Below are 14,430 nucleotides of genomic sequence, written 5' to 3' on the forward strand. Positions count from 1 at the left end.
TCTCGCTCTGTCTCCCAGGCTAGAGTGCAGTGGCGCAATCTCAGTTCACTGCAATCTCCGCCTCACAGGTTCAAGCAATTCTCCTGCCTCAGCCTCTGAATTAGCTGGGATTACAGGCATGTGCCACCACACCCAGCTATTTTTTTGGCATTTTAGTAGAGACAGGGTTTCACCATATTGGCCAGGCTGGTCTTGAATTCTTGACCTCAAGTAATCAGCCCACCTTGGCCTCCCAAAGTGCTGGGATTACAGGTGTGAGCCACCGAGCCCGGCTGGTTTCCAAATATACATTTTAAGTATAATTCTGAATATCCTTTTCTAATCATACTTCTTTTTTTTTTTTTTTTTGTGACGGAGTCTCGCTCTGTCGCCCAGGCTGGAGTGCAGTGGCCAGATCTCGGCTCACTGCAAGCTCCGCCTCCCGGGTTCACACCATTCTCCTGCCTCAGCCTCCCGAGTAGCTGGGACTACAGGTGCCCACCACCTCGCCTGGCTAGTTTTTTGTATTTTTTAGTAGAGACAGGGTTTCACCGTGTTAGCCAGGATGGTCTCGATCTCCTGACCTCATGATCCATCCGTCTCGGCCTCCCAAAGTGCTGGGATTACAGGCTGTAATCACACTTCTTGAACATGTTACTCTCTCCATATTGAGAATTACTGTTCTAGGTCCTACAGGTCAAAATATCAGGATTTCAAAACAAGATTGCAGACTTCAAAGGTGTCTTGCCTAATCTTTTCACTGGTACATTCATTTCATTGTAATGAAAAGGGGATGGATTCTAACGGAAATAGTGAAGACTTACTCTGAATTATAATACGAGGAGAACACATCAAAGCTGCATATATCAGACAATCTACAGGAGAGAACCGTCATCGTATGAAGGAGACAGCTAATTGGCTATTCTGTACAAAGTCAGCTTTTAAAATGACAAACTCCTTTCTCCCAAGGTACAAGCATGCCCAAATGGTTACAAATTAAAGATTACAACACAGAGGAAGCTCATACTTTCAACCTCTCTTGACAACAATTACAGTACTTTGACTTTAACTCAATGATCTTAATTTGTATATAACAATTTTAAAACTGCCTTATTGTAATCCTGAGGTATGCTTTGAACTCTTGAGGCTTTCAGGAAAGGCATGAAAAGGCCCAAAATAAAATATAAAACTGAATCTCAACTTGCTGTCTTAACCAGAAAGTTCTCTTCTTCCCAAGATTTGTATTCCTTGTCTAGACTCTACACTAAAAATGTATTAAGATTAAATGTTATTATTTGAGTTAACTACAAAGTTTGTGGGGAAGCAAGTACAAATAAAATGAAAAACTAGCAGGGTGGTGGTGGTGGGTGGTGGTGGTGGTCGAATGATACACATTTAAATAGACCAGCAAGCTCACATAATCTAGAAATAATTTATTTATCCCAACTTGCTCAACTGCTATTAACCACATCAATGGAGTGTAGAGTAAGGAGCTTAGAAAGTAGATAACCAAAAGGCCAGACTCCGCAATGTGTCTGCACCACTCTCCAGAGAAACAGGGACCCTGATCAGTCAACCTGGCTCTCTGATCCAGTAAGTAATTATTTCCTAAAAGTGGATGGGTGGATCAGATTCCATAACAGTTGTCGTTAAATTCACCCAACCAATTGCCTTGCTTAGCAAGCAACCCTAAATAACTTGGTTTATAGGGCAGATTCTACTACAGGGATAGAATACTGTGACCAGGTAACCAAAGCATCTCAGTCTTACTAGGATTTTTAATTCTCATTATTAATTTGGTGTCCTGTGTCTATCAGCTTTTTGTAGTTAATCTGGCATGAGTCAGTCCTTGAGAGATCTGAGTTCCGGGTGCTTTGGCCAAGCACAATCCTGTGTAAACAGCCTGAAGTATGGCCTCATCCCTGACTGACTAGTAAAAACAATTTATGAAAAACGATAATAAAAAGGACTACTGTTGAAAACTTCAAAAATTCTTCCCAACTGAGTTACAGTAATGGAATCTTCAATTTGTCAAATGAAAACTGCCTACCAAGAGAATTAAATAGCAACCACAAATAAGATGTATACCTGTGAATAAACTATCAATCATAATTATAAATATGGTCTGGGTCATCACAATGCTCTGCTGAAACTAAAGAAGAAGGCAACTAAAATCATCTAACTTTCAGGAGAGAAGTTCAATGCATTGGAGAGAAGCCAGCCACCAGCACAGCTTTCACTTCAAAGTACACTCCAGTTGGACCCCTAAATCTTGTAGCTGATGTTCATGACTTTAAAGGTCTAGTTTCAGCAACGGTCTGCATCGCTAGGCATTTTGATCTCCAAGGTCCTTACACCCATTTTTCCTCATTCACTCTGTTGCTTGCTCCTGGAAGAGCAGAATCTTTTCTTTTCCTTCAAAATATATAATTATGAAATTCGCTACAAAATATAGGACTACACTTCCCTCAGCACCTACACCAGCCCCCCTTGGCTGCATTTCCTGCCTCTTATTTCCCCATGACAAAACAAAAGGACCATTTTTGAAGGACAACTTTCTCTCAATGTCAACTTTCCTGAGACCTTCTCATCTATTCTTGGTAAGAGATTCAAGATAATCTTAGCAGAGCTTAACAGTCAAAAGAACTAAAATCCAAGCCCTACATTAACCACATGTTAGTTGTGAAACCTAGGGAAAGATGTTTACCCACCTTAAGCTCCAAAATCAGGAGGTGGTGCTAGAGTGCTATGAGGATTAATGAGAAAATGCATGTAAAAAGGGCTTAGCACAATGCCTGGCATGTAGTAATAAGTGACCAGTAAATGTCAGGCAATGTTACTCCTACTCCTAGTGCTTTTCTTTGAGACCTCAGCAGACAGGACAATTCCCAAGAGGCTGGGGTTATGACTCCTGTCTTCCTCACTGCAATTAGCACTAGCTGCATTCTGCCAAATCTGCACTACAGCAAAGCAGCATCACCACCATCTGCCATAACTTTCATGAAAGGGATTTGAGGTTGATAGGAGGAAATTTTTTTGTGTGCATTTGCTTTTTAATTCTGGAGAGGGCATGAGTGGAGGGCAATAGGGAGATAAATCTCTTTTAACTAGCTCTAGTGAGTTGAATGCTAAAAGACAACCTTCAATTCCTAAACTTTGTCTTATAATAAGACTATGCGACTATGCACACAGCAGCCTAACAACTCATTCTTATTCCTTTGTTTGAAAGGCACTGAGACCTAAATAACACTCAGGCAGGACTTCTAATCTCATTTAAAATAGAGATAAGCTTCCTTTCAAGTAAGCTTAGAAGCAATTACCTGAATGTTGTATATATGTAGAGGGTCTCTTTCAATAGCAGGAAAAGACAATGTCCAAAATCTTCAGTGCTTGGCAGATACCCCCCAAATTCAGGCTTTAAATAAATTTAGGGCCAAAACTAAAATGCAGAATTAACTCTGGTAACAAAGAAGATTCATTTTAATGACTTGCCTTATTATCAAAAGTGTTCCTACCAAAGGGAGAAATGGCATAGAAGGCAAAGAGAAGTTTTCAACAACGTGAATCCACTCCTTGCTGTTTTCTCTCTCCTCCACTTTAGCTGGACTTTGGTCCTCTGACCCCTTCAGCCAACACAGGAAACATTCCTACCCTTCCCCCATCATCCCCTCAAAGGTGGTGCCTTCTTCACTACCTGGTGCTAGGCTTTGTGAAGCTGGAAGAATGACCTCTCTGCTGTCTGCTTAAGCTGTGGGCTGCCTTCAAAAGATACCAACCAGACTCGCAAGAATTGAAAAGTCTAACAATACTAAGTCAAGGATATACAACAGCCAGGGCCCTCATAGACAGCTGGTGGGAATATAAACTGGCATAACCACTTGGCAAAACAAGCTGGCTGTTTTGCCAAGAATGAACAAGAATGCCATTCTCTAGTGAAGAAGAAGATGTGGATACCTCCCCACACAGTAATTTCACTCCTGGGCATATGACCAGCATTGTCCAACTTACTAAGCATCTATGGTGCTCCTGTATTGTACTAATAAATGGAGATACAAAGATGAGTAAAATCTGGAAACTGAGAACTTTCTGAGATAATGGAAATGCTACATATTTGCACTGTCCACTACGGTAGCCAGTAGGTATCTGTGGCTATTGAGTACTTGAAATGTGACTAATACAAGTGAATAAGTGAAATTTTAATATTTTATTTTAATAAATTTTAATGTTAGTAGCACTAAATGACTGTGACTATCTTACAGTCCAATGCAGTGAGAAACTCATGAACATATGCACCAAGATATATGTATAAGAATGTTCATTCCAGCATTATTTGAAATAGAAAAAAAGCAAAAAACAAATATCCATCAACAGATAACAGAAAACAGATACAGTGCGGCACATGCATAAAATAGAACACTGTAAAGCAGTAAAATATAAACTCCATCTATAAGCATCATTGTAACTAAATCTTAAAAAGTGTTGAGTCACAGAAGAATTCAGAGTATGATGCATTTGTACAAAGTTCAAACACAACTATAACAAATATATTATTTGGAGATTAAGAATCATCAGTGGTAACAAAGCTACGAAGAAAAGCCAATCACAAACACAAAATACAGGGTAATGATTGTGGAGGCAGTAGGAATAGAGGGAACAATCTGGAAGGAGCACAAAGGGAGACATTTCAATAGCATGGCTGATGTTCTGCTTCTGTCCTTTTATTGTTGTTTCTTAACACATATGGCATGCATTATTTTATGCTTACAAACACTTCACAAAACAAAAAAAAAAAATGTAAAGCGCTATTGAGGCAGTCTGGCTGCTTCTCATACCTCCTCCACTAACACCCTGTCCACGTGCAGACTGGGAGTTTCTCCATGAAGGAACCAGGTTTTACTCATCTTTGTGCCTTCCATTCTCAGCAGAGTATAGGAGCACAGTAGAGGCTTGATAAATGTCTAGTGAACTGAACCCCATTCTTAGAAAACCAGAATTTCCACCATCTCAACTTGTTACCCCTTTTATTTTCCAGATAATTTTAAAGGTTCCCCACCCTGAGTAATAATAGAAACAGTTCACTTACACAGAAACACATGTCTCTGCTACCCACAAGTACTATTTCTAAATGGAGTAAATGTCTAAAGGGGACAGAGTTGTATTAGCAAATTTACCATCTTATTAAAAGTCCATTTGGTCTAACCTCTAAGCAAAAGACTTACATTCCTAAATTCATTTTAACGGCAGCTAAGGCCTGCAGAGGCCAAGTAACTTTGGTCCTCTAAGAATTAAGTGCTTGAAGCAGAGACCAGACACCAAATATCCTACTTCTTGGGCTCACCTTGTTCTCTTCACTATCTCAGAGCAGCAGGAAGGCACTGAGATTTGCTTAGGCCTCTCTAGGTAGCTATCTTAGCCCGAGTTGATGACAGTATTAAACAGGATAATGTATGTAAAGGACTCCATTTACAAGATGAAAAAACTGAGGTCCAGAAAAATTAAGTAACTCACCACAGGTCACACACTTGGCATTGGACTAAAAGCCAAAAATATTCCACACCCTGCGGTTCTGCAAGTTAAAGAAATAATAAATAACATTAGTATGGAACTCGGTTAAGTGTCTTCATGTTATTGTAAACAAAAAGACAGGAGTTAATCTCTGAAAATAAGTATACCTTTAAATTACTCAATCTTAAATATTCCCCATGCATTGTATCTCAAGACAGGAGTTTGGTTAAATACTAGTAAGATAACCTCTAACCAGTTATAAAGATATCAATCACCTCTAAAAGTGAACTAGAGATATAGATATCACCTTCTAAAAATTCCTGACATTTGATAGGGAGGAGTAAAAATAGAATTACTTTAAAATCTCTCATTTTTGTTAGAGAAAGTTTTGGAAAATAATTTAACTTTGTCTATTTTCTTTATTTTTCCATGTATCACACATAGCTGCTTGTTTTGCCACAACTGTTATGAAGACTGTCTCCTTTCATTTCTTTTTTTTTTTTTTTTTTTTTTGAGACAGAGTCTGGCTCTTTCACCCAGGTTGGAGTGCAGTGGCCACTCTGGGCTCACTACAACCTGCATCTCCCAGGTTCAAGCAATTCTCCTGCCTCAGCCTCCCAAGTAGCTGGAATTACAGGCGCCTGCCACCATGCCCAGCTAATTTTTGTATTTTTAGTAGAGACGGAGTTTCACCATGTTGGTCAGGCTGGTCTCCAACTCCTGACCTCAAGTGATCCACCTGTCTCAAGCTTCCCAAAGTGCTGGGATTACAGGGGTGAGCCACTGCGCCCCGCCAGCCACTGCACCCGGTCTTTCCCTTTCATTACCACATCCTCCATCATGCAAAATGAGAAGAGATCATCTCAGAGAGGTACCTAAAGTATCTCAAAAGAAAAAGTCCTGCATGATTTTAAGATATTTTTGTCAAGCACTTTAGGAGGCCCAGGTGGGTGGACAGCCTTAGCCCAGGAGTTGGAGATCGGCCTGGGCAACATGGCAAAAGCCCATTTCGTCTTTTGGCGAAACCAACAACTACAAAAAATTAGCTGAGCGTGGTGATGCACGCCTGTGGTCCCAGCTGCTTGGGAGGCTAAGTGGGGGGTGGGGTTCGCTTGAGCCTGGGAGGCGGAGGTTGCAGTGAGTCGAGATCGCACCACTGCACTCCAGCCTGTGCAACAGAGCAAGACCCCCATCTTGAAAAAAAAAGATATTGTCATAACTGTATTTCTACCTCTCCATGCAGAAAATCCCATTCAATCTGGAGAATATTACTTTTATTTATAAAACTGAAGCATAACTATCTTGTGTCTCCAGTAGGGGTACGACTACTCTCATTAAGTATAAAAAAAGTTTTTAATTGGTCATGAAAATCTTAATACATTTAAATTTGGTCTTCAGAATGAAATGCTATATAACGAATGGCTTCAACCACACAATATCGAACATTCTGAAATCCCTTTTTTTTTCTTCAAAAAGTAAACTCCAGCTACTGACTGAACAAGTAGAACTGGATGCTAGTGCTAACGTGCTAATTTTGTTTTTCATGCCAAAGAAGTTCTGTCAAAGAAGTTTTCTAACCTGTCCTCCTTGTTTCCTGCATTATACTTTTTACAGAAAGTTCCTAACCTTGAAGGGGGTACGACCATGATGTAGAATATGTAATTCAACCATTTTGCTTTGGAATATGCAATGTACTTTGCTTTTCTGATTTATAAGGCTACTCCCTCCTCCCCCAGGGTAAAGGAAAGTACAAAAGGAGAGAGCTTCACAGTACTCTGCCGACTAAAACATGATACCCTCTCTATCACTGCATTTAAAACTCATTTTATTTTTTTATTTCTCTCAAGTCTGGAGTTAAAAAATCAGCTCACTTGATCTTATCAAATCATCAAATAAAAGGTTCTAGAAATAGCTTCCTATTTGTGGAAAGCGCCAGAAGACACACAAAAATGGAAGAGAGCTCTTGAATCGTCTTTCCCAAAGCATTCTGTGCGTGATGAATGCAAGCAAAATCCTGGAAGGCTTTTCTCTAAATTTAAGGTACTTCCTAATGGGGCTGATTTGAAAGCTAATGTAAAATGCAATCAGAAAGCAGCCAGAAACAGTGACAGACCAACAGCAAAGTCCAAATACTTACTCCCTGGAGTTCACGCTGCATACACACATTCCGTGCACAGTCGCATTAGACACTGACTCTACAGGCTCACCTGTTTCAGGTTACACATGCTCCTCTCGGTCTGGTTGTCCTGGTTTGCCCACTCCACACATTCACAAATGACTCAAGTCTCACCTGCCCCCGGCCGTCCCAGCTCCTGACACCCCCGCGCCGGTTCGCACCGACGTGTCGGCGCACACACACACACCCGTACACACGTGTCCGCACACACCCTCGCCCCCGGCCCCGCCCAGGAGGCGGACCCCGGAGAGGCGAGCCAGCCCTGCCTCCGCGAAGTGGGTGGTGCCGGGCCCCGCAGCCGTGCCGGCGCTGTCATCGCGGACGCCGTGCACCGCGTCCTCAGCGCAAACTCCTCGCGGCCGCCGAGGTTCCCCAAAATGCCAGGGCCTCGCCAGCTCCCATTTCAATTGAAAGCGTCCCCGCTCCTCACTGCACGGAGGTCCCTGGAACCCCAGAATTTAAATAAGGGCAGGGGTCAAGCATGGGGACTACCCTCCTTTAGACTTTCTGCGTCGCAATTCCTCCCGGGCGGCACGGCGGCAGGGCGGCCGAGCGCGGGCGGGAGGCGCTCCCATTTTGAAGGCTTGTCTCGCCTTTCCCGGCGCGGGGCTCTCTGGCGGGAGGGCGAGCCCACTAGAACGCCAGGGAGGCGCACGCAGGGTCCTAAGGGCGCCGTGCCCCAACCTCCCCGCTCCCCAGCCCCAGGTCATCGCTGGAAGTGCCTGCAGCGGCTGCCGCCGGAGCCACGGGAGGAGCCGCAGCCGCCCCTCCGGGAGCCGCGCTCTGACGGCAGTGCCAGGCGGAACGCGGCCCCGCGCGACTGCAGCTCCGCCGTACCCTCCTCCCTGGAACCCCGGCCCCTGCCCTGCGCACCTCGGCAGCAGCCGAACCGCAGCTTGGGACTCCGACTGTCAGAGTCCCTCTCGCCCGGCTCGGGGTTTCTCCGTTTTCGGCGTCACAATAATAAGGAAGTTTCCCCGCAAGCCCGCGGGCGGCGGAATGCGCTAGGTGAATGACTTCGCACCAGGCCAATGGGCGCCGCTCTGGGGAGGACCCGCACCAATGGCGGCCGCTGTGGTGCGGGCTGGAGGCGGGGCGGCGAGGTCCGAGGGCGGGAGTAGGGGAGAGGCCCAGGCCCCAGAGCCAGGCGCAGGCGGCCCGAGGTGACAGGACTCGAGGGCCCGGCGCGGGGACAGCGGCACGGGTGTGTCAGCCGAGATCGGACTGCATGACATAGAGCGTTGGCGCTGAAAAAGATTGCTTTTCACTGGCGGGGAAGCGAACGGGACCGATCAGCGGTTGCCTTTTCAGGTTCTGGGCTCTGGTTTTTATTATTTATGGAGAGGTGACCGAAAGCCTTGGGCACTGGGGGGAAGAAAGCTAGAGGGTGACGATTGAGGGAGAGTGCGCTAGTCTTCTGCTTTACTCCCCTTCGTAGGACTGTAGGAAGCGCGGCGCCGGCCCGCGGGGCTGCGCAGTGGGAGAGGCGGGGAAGGAGGTCCGCAGCAGCCGCCGGCGCCCTTCTGAAGAGGTGGGGATTGAAGACCGGCGCGGGGCTGCGGAAGAAAGGCGGGCTTGGGGGAGGCTGGAGGGTGGACGCGAGGGAGCATAGCAAGAAGAGTCTCTGAGCACCAGTTGTTAAAAGCTTGTAATCTGAAAGACACCGATACCCAGTAACGGATTTTTTTAAAGTTTGTCCTCTTCCACTTTTCCCTACCGCGCCGAATCCCAGAGCTTCCTCCTCCTCAAGGTCACTAGTGTTTTTATACTTGCCCTAGACCTGATCTGATCCACAGCTAATCTTTTGCAGAAAACCTCAGAAAGGTGACTTCATGTGTCTGCCCCCCTTAAATGTGAAATGCAGAACACTGGCACAGTACCGCTTGAATCCAAAGGAATAACACTTCTAGTGGAAGAATTTCCATAACCTGGCATTTGAACCAGGAAGGCCTTTTGAGGATGGATTCTTTCCAAGGACATTCAGATCACCTCAGGTCTGCAATCCCTTGTCCTGAGAACCTAACAGACCAAGTAGAAAAGAAAGTTTCAAGTAGTGGTATATCCTGGGCATGAGACGTTGTTGGCTGACTGACAGTGTTGAGCCCTCCGTGAAATAATGCAAATTGTCCAGTACACTGAGACAAGAAAGCTAAAAAAGCAGAATTTAAGTTATCACGTTATCTAAGAAAAAATACAAACCTTTGAAATTTGGATCACAGTGGACACCTTTAGAAACACTGGGGATGGCCAGGCGCGGTGGCTCACTCCTGTAATCTCAGCACTTTGGGAGGCCAAAGCGGGTGGATCACTTGAGGTCAGGAGTTCAAGACCAGCCTGGCCAACATGGTGAAACCTTGTCTCTACAAAAAAAAAAAAAATAACAAAATTAGCTGGGCATGGTGGTGTGCGCCTGTAGTCCCAGCTACTTGGGAGGCTGAGGCAAGAGAATCACTGGAACCTGGAAGGCGGAGGTTGCAGTAAACTGAAATTGAGCTACTGTACTTACTCCAGCCTGGGCGACAGAGTGAAACCTTGTCTCAAAAAGAAAAAAGAAACACTGGGGACAACAGTAATACAATTCACCTATATTCCAGATACGTGGCAGTTTCACAAAAGTTTAGTCTATTACAAAGATGCAATCCCAATTTAGAGATGCTGTTGGCAAAAGAACTGGTGAAATGCCCAAAGAGCAGTCTGGTAGGAAGAGAAAGGAGTCCGGTACTTGCAAAGGAGAAAGCGAGAGATCCTATTGTTATGTGTCACATATGAGGTTTGTAATCAATCAGTGTTTGGGTTGATATGTCTGGCCCGTGGCTCAAGTGTTTTTTTTGTTTGTTGGTTGGTTTTGTTTTGTTTTGTTTTGTTTTGATACGGAGTCTTGCACTGTCTTCTGGGATGGAGTGCAATGGCGCGATCTCTGCTCACTGCAACATCCACCTCCTGGGCTTAAGCAATTCTCCTGCCTCAGCCTCCCGAGTAGCTGGGATTACGGGCACCCACCACCACACCCAGCTCATTTTTGTACTTTTAATAGAGGCAGGATTTCACCATGTTGGCCAGGCCGGTTTACTCCTGACCTCAAATGATCGGCCCACCTCGGCCTCCCAAAGTGCTGGGATTACAGGCGTGTGCCAACGCGCCGGTCGGCTCAAGTGTGTTTCATATGAAATTTCATCTTGAGGAAAAGGATGGTTATCAAGGACTCAAGCCTAGACCATGGGGTAGGAGCGATGTATAAATAACAAGTTAGGATACTGTAAGCTGCTTTTACCAAATAAATAGCCAAACCCTGGGAACTTACATAGAACAGTAAAGATACCACAGTACTTCAATTTATTTTTTTTTTCATTGGGCCAACGTATAATGGCAATTTCCTTAGCAAGCATGTCCCGCTTCAAAATGGCTTTAAATGGCTCCAACATCAACAATAGCCTCAACAGCAGATATGTAAACTTTTGAAGAGGTCATGGTTTACTTTTTCATTCCATTTCTATAGCCCTGTCTTCCATCCATTTCGTTCTGCATTCTCATATATTCTCTTACAAACATTCTATATACTGAGCACCTACAATAATGTCAGCCCCCGTGAATACATTGGTAAGCAAAACAGTACAGTCTTTGTTGCCATGAAAGGGGAGACAAACATTAACCAAATAATTGTACCAAGGAATGTATACTTGCTGACCTATATAAATTTTATAAAAGAAAAGCATTCATGTTAAAAATAAAAGGCTTAATAAATTCTAGGCTCATGCCTGTAATCCCAGGACTTTGGGTTACAGGCTGAGGCAAGAGGATCGTTGAGACCAGGAGTTTGAGACCAGCCTGGGCAACATAGTGAGACCCTGTCTTTCCAGAAAACAAAAAAATAGGCATGGTGGGGCATGCCTGTAGTCCTAGCTACTTGGGAGGCTGAGGTGAGAGAATAGCTTAAGCATAGGAATTTGCGGTTACATTGAACTTTGATGGCACCATTGGACTCCAGCCTGGATAACAGAGGAGACTGCAAATACACATACACACACATGCACACAGAGACACACACATAAACATATAACCATAAATTTTTTTTAGAGACAGGGTCTATGTTGCCCAGGCTGGCCTCAGACTCCTAGACTCAAGCAATCCTGCTGCCTTAGCCTCTCGAGGAGCAGGGATTAAACTAACTATAACTTTTGACGGGGACCATGTGGTTCAGCTCTATCACTGGTTAGACGAGGTATGCCCGGTGGCAAGGGGATGGTGCCCAGGATTGCTGTACTTCTACCTGAACACATGCTGATTTCCTCCATTAGTTACCATTCACTTCTTAAAATACTTATGTCTACTTTGAAAGGAAATAATTTTTCAGTAGAATGGCAATACTCTTTAATGATAATTGTTTTCCTTTCTTCCCTGTGTTTAATTTACTTGCCTTGCAGAAAAATATTCACTTGGTAAACTTTGAAAGAGACAGATTTCTGATATCTTGGATGAAATCTATGGAAAAAAACAGGACATCCAGGACATCCTATCTCAGATACACCATCGAAGAATAAATATCTTTAGGAGGGAAATGCACTGACTATTTGACAAGTTAAAAGTATGTGTACCTTGTATGGTTATGTAATGACAAAGGTGTTTCTTGGTCCCCCACATGCAAAAGAAGTACTTATTTTCTCAGTCTAGTCAGTACTTAATGGCAAAATCAGTCTATATATACCCAGACTAAACTTATTAAAAACTGTCCTGTAACACACAGCATTGATTTATGAATATTAAACAACTTAGAAGAAAAACATCATGGTAAATCAGTATTACCATCAAATAATCTTTTAATATTATTGAATATGTTCCACCTGTAGTACTGCTAGAAAAGAAGCATCATTCCTGACTACAAAGAGCTTACAACCATTATGATTATTTCTCTATCTTCCTTGAAACTATTCATGGTTTGCATTTTTTTCTTATCAAGCCATTTGGATGAAGTGTAAGAACCTTACCTTAATTTTGAGAAACTCATTGTTTTCATATAAATTAAAATGTATTGATGATAACAGGATTGCATGGTTGAACATTTTCTAAGAAAACTTTTAAATTGAGCATTAGCTGGTCTCTGAAGATTTCATCCAATAATGCCTTTAGAAAGTGAAATATTTCATGAAGCTTCCTCTTTTTAAAAGGTCTCTTAATATGTGCTCTTAGAAATGACATACAACATGTCACTATGACTGGACTGGCAAAATAAGTGCTGGGGCGAATGCAGCAAAGATCACTTTTGTCATCAGGTAGCTGCATAGAGTGCATGCATGTAACTACCAAAAATCAGGTAGCTGTTTCACCCTTCTAGAGGCAAAGAAACATAGTCTTCCAAAATTTACTTGTATAAAACCAAAATGAAATCATAAATGTGAAAAAAATCTCCTTCCTTTGAAGTTATACTATATCTGGGTCAAAGGAAATTTAAGGAACTTTATTGTTTCCTAGAAAAGCTAAAGCGAACCTGTGGAATTTCAAGAGGGCATGCCTATAACAATATTAGACAGCTTTACAGGTTGGCCATAAAAATCTGGAAACAGCAAATATACCTAATAAATGGTTTGTTGTTATTACCTAATATGTTTAGTGACATTACATGATATGTTCAGTGACATTACATGATATGTGAAATGTGTTGTCCTTGTAGCAATGCTGATGTTACAAAGCATGGTGCATTGATACAACATTTTTCCCAATCCAAGCAAAAGCAAAAGCAGCTGCAATGTGTTGCCTCAGTTGATTTCTCCTTCTGATTTCTCCTGAATAAACCTATACCTTTAGCATACCGCAGAAGAAGTAAGTAATCAGGGAGTTCAATGTGTAAAATCAATATATACTATAATATAATTTACTTAAGTCTGTACAAAATAAAATAACATTGTCTATGTTTCCAGACTTTATGGCCACCTTTTTATAAAGGTAAACTAGTATTTAACTTTCTATTGACCTTCAGCATTTTATTTTCAGCCTACATGTAGGTAAAACTCCAGTGAAATCTGCCATTGTATTTACTTTTAAGTTGTTGATTAACAGATTATTCTTATCACAGATACTGTAAATACTGTCATTGATTCTGTTTCCCTCTTTCTGTTGGCTCTCAAAAGCCTAGTGCAAAATGTGTGGCCCATCTGTACAGAATCTTATTGCTTGCATTTTTAGAAGTAACCTCAAGATTCATTTTAACTTTCTTGTATCATTTTCTCATTGTACTCATTTCCTTACCTACTTAAAAAAATAAAAGCAACTTATTTTCTCTTCACAAATGTAAAATATATTTGCTATATGAAATGTGTTAAATACATATAAGAGAAAAGAAGAAAATGAAATGATCTGTCCTTTTCACTGACCACATTTAGTTCTTGATAGTTTGCCATTTCCCAATGCATATATATATACATTTTAAAAAGTGGCTTATTCAACTTTTACAGGCGTGATGGCTCAAGCCTGTAATCCCAGCACTTTGGGAGGCCAAGGCAGGTGGATCACCTGAGGTTGGGAGTTTGAGACCAGCCTGGCCAACATGGCAGAAACCCCATCTCTACTAAAAATACAAAATTAGCCGGGCATGGTGGCTCATGCCTGTAATCCCAGCTACTCAGGAGGCTGAGGCAAGAGAATCATTTGAACCCGGGAGGTAGAGGTAGCGGTGAACCGAGATCACACCATTGCACTCCAGCCTGGGCAACAAGAGCAAAACTCCGTGTCAAAAAAAAAAAGAAAAAGAAAAAGAAAAAAAAGAGGTTTATTCTACA

General features: G+C 42.8%; 1 protein-coding gene and 1 long non-coding RNA gene across 5 annotated transcripts in view; one reads left to right on the forward strand and one right to left on the reverse strand.

Annotated features, from left to right (window-relative positions):
• HERC3 (HECT and RLD domain containing E3 ubiquitin protein ligase 3) overlaps positions 1 to 8,685 on the reverse strand; it is a 123,074-nt gene extending 114,389 nt beyond the window's left edge. Inside the window, exons 1-2 of one of the 2 annotated variants that reach the window (XM_017848385.1) lie at positions 8,534 to 8,685; positions 5,488 to 5,545 (exon numbers count right to left, since the gene is read on the reverse strand). The gene's annotated coding sequence lies outside the window, so the exon portion shown is untranslated. Of the gene's footprint in view, positions 1 to 5,487; positions 5,546 to 7,691; positions 7,849 to 8,533 lie in introns of those variants that run through there. The other variant, XM_017848386.1, reaches the window with a different exon arrangement.
• A 103-nt stretch (positions 8,686 to 8,788) lies between these two features.
• On the forward strand, positions 8,789 to 14,146 carry LOC108512874 (uncharacterized). 3 transcript variants are annotated; one of them, XR_001880726.1, is made up of 3 exons: positions 8,789 to 9,654; positions 12,082 to 12,242; positions 14,107 to 14,146. It is a non-coding gene; the product is annotated as an uncharacterized LOC108512874 (long non-coding RNA). The 3 variants fall into 3 exon arrangements; XR_001880725.1 differs by lacking the exon at positions 14,107 to 14,146 and having other exon boundaries at positions 8,789 to 9,191; positions 9,471 to 9,654; positions 12,082 to 13,252; XR_001880724.1 differs by lacking the exon at positions 14,107 to 14,146 and having other exon boundaries at positions 12,082 to 13,252.
• Positions 14,147 to 14,430: the final 284 nt, after the last annotated feature.

This window comes from Rhinopithecus bieti, unplaced genomic scaffold (assembly GCF_001698545.2).
Source record: "Rhinopithecus bieti isolate Rb0 unplaced genomic scaffold, ASM169854v2 scaffold_31076, whole genome shotgun sequence".
Taxonomy (NCBI): Eukaryota; Metazoa; Chordata; class Mammalia; order Primates; family Cercopithecidae; genus Rhinopithecus; species Rhinopithecus bieti.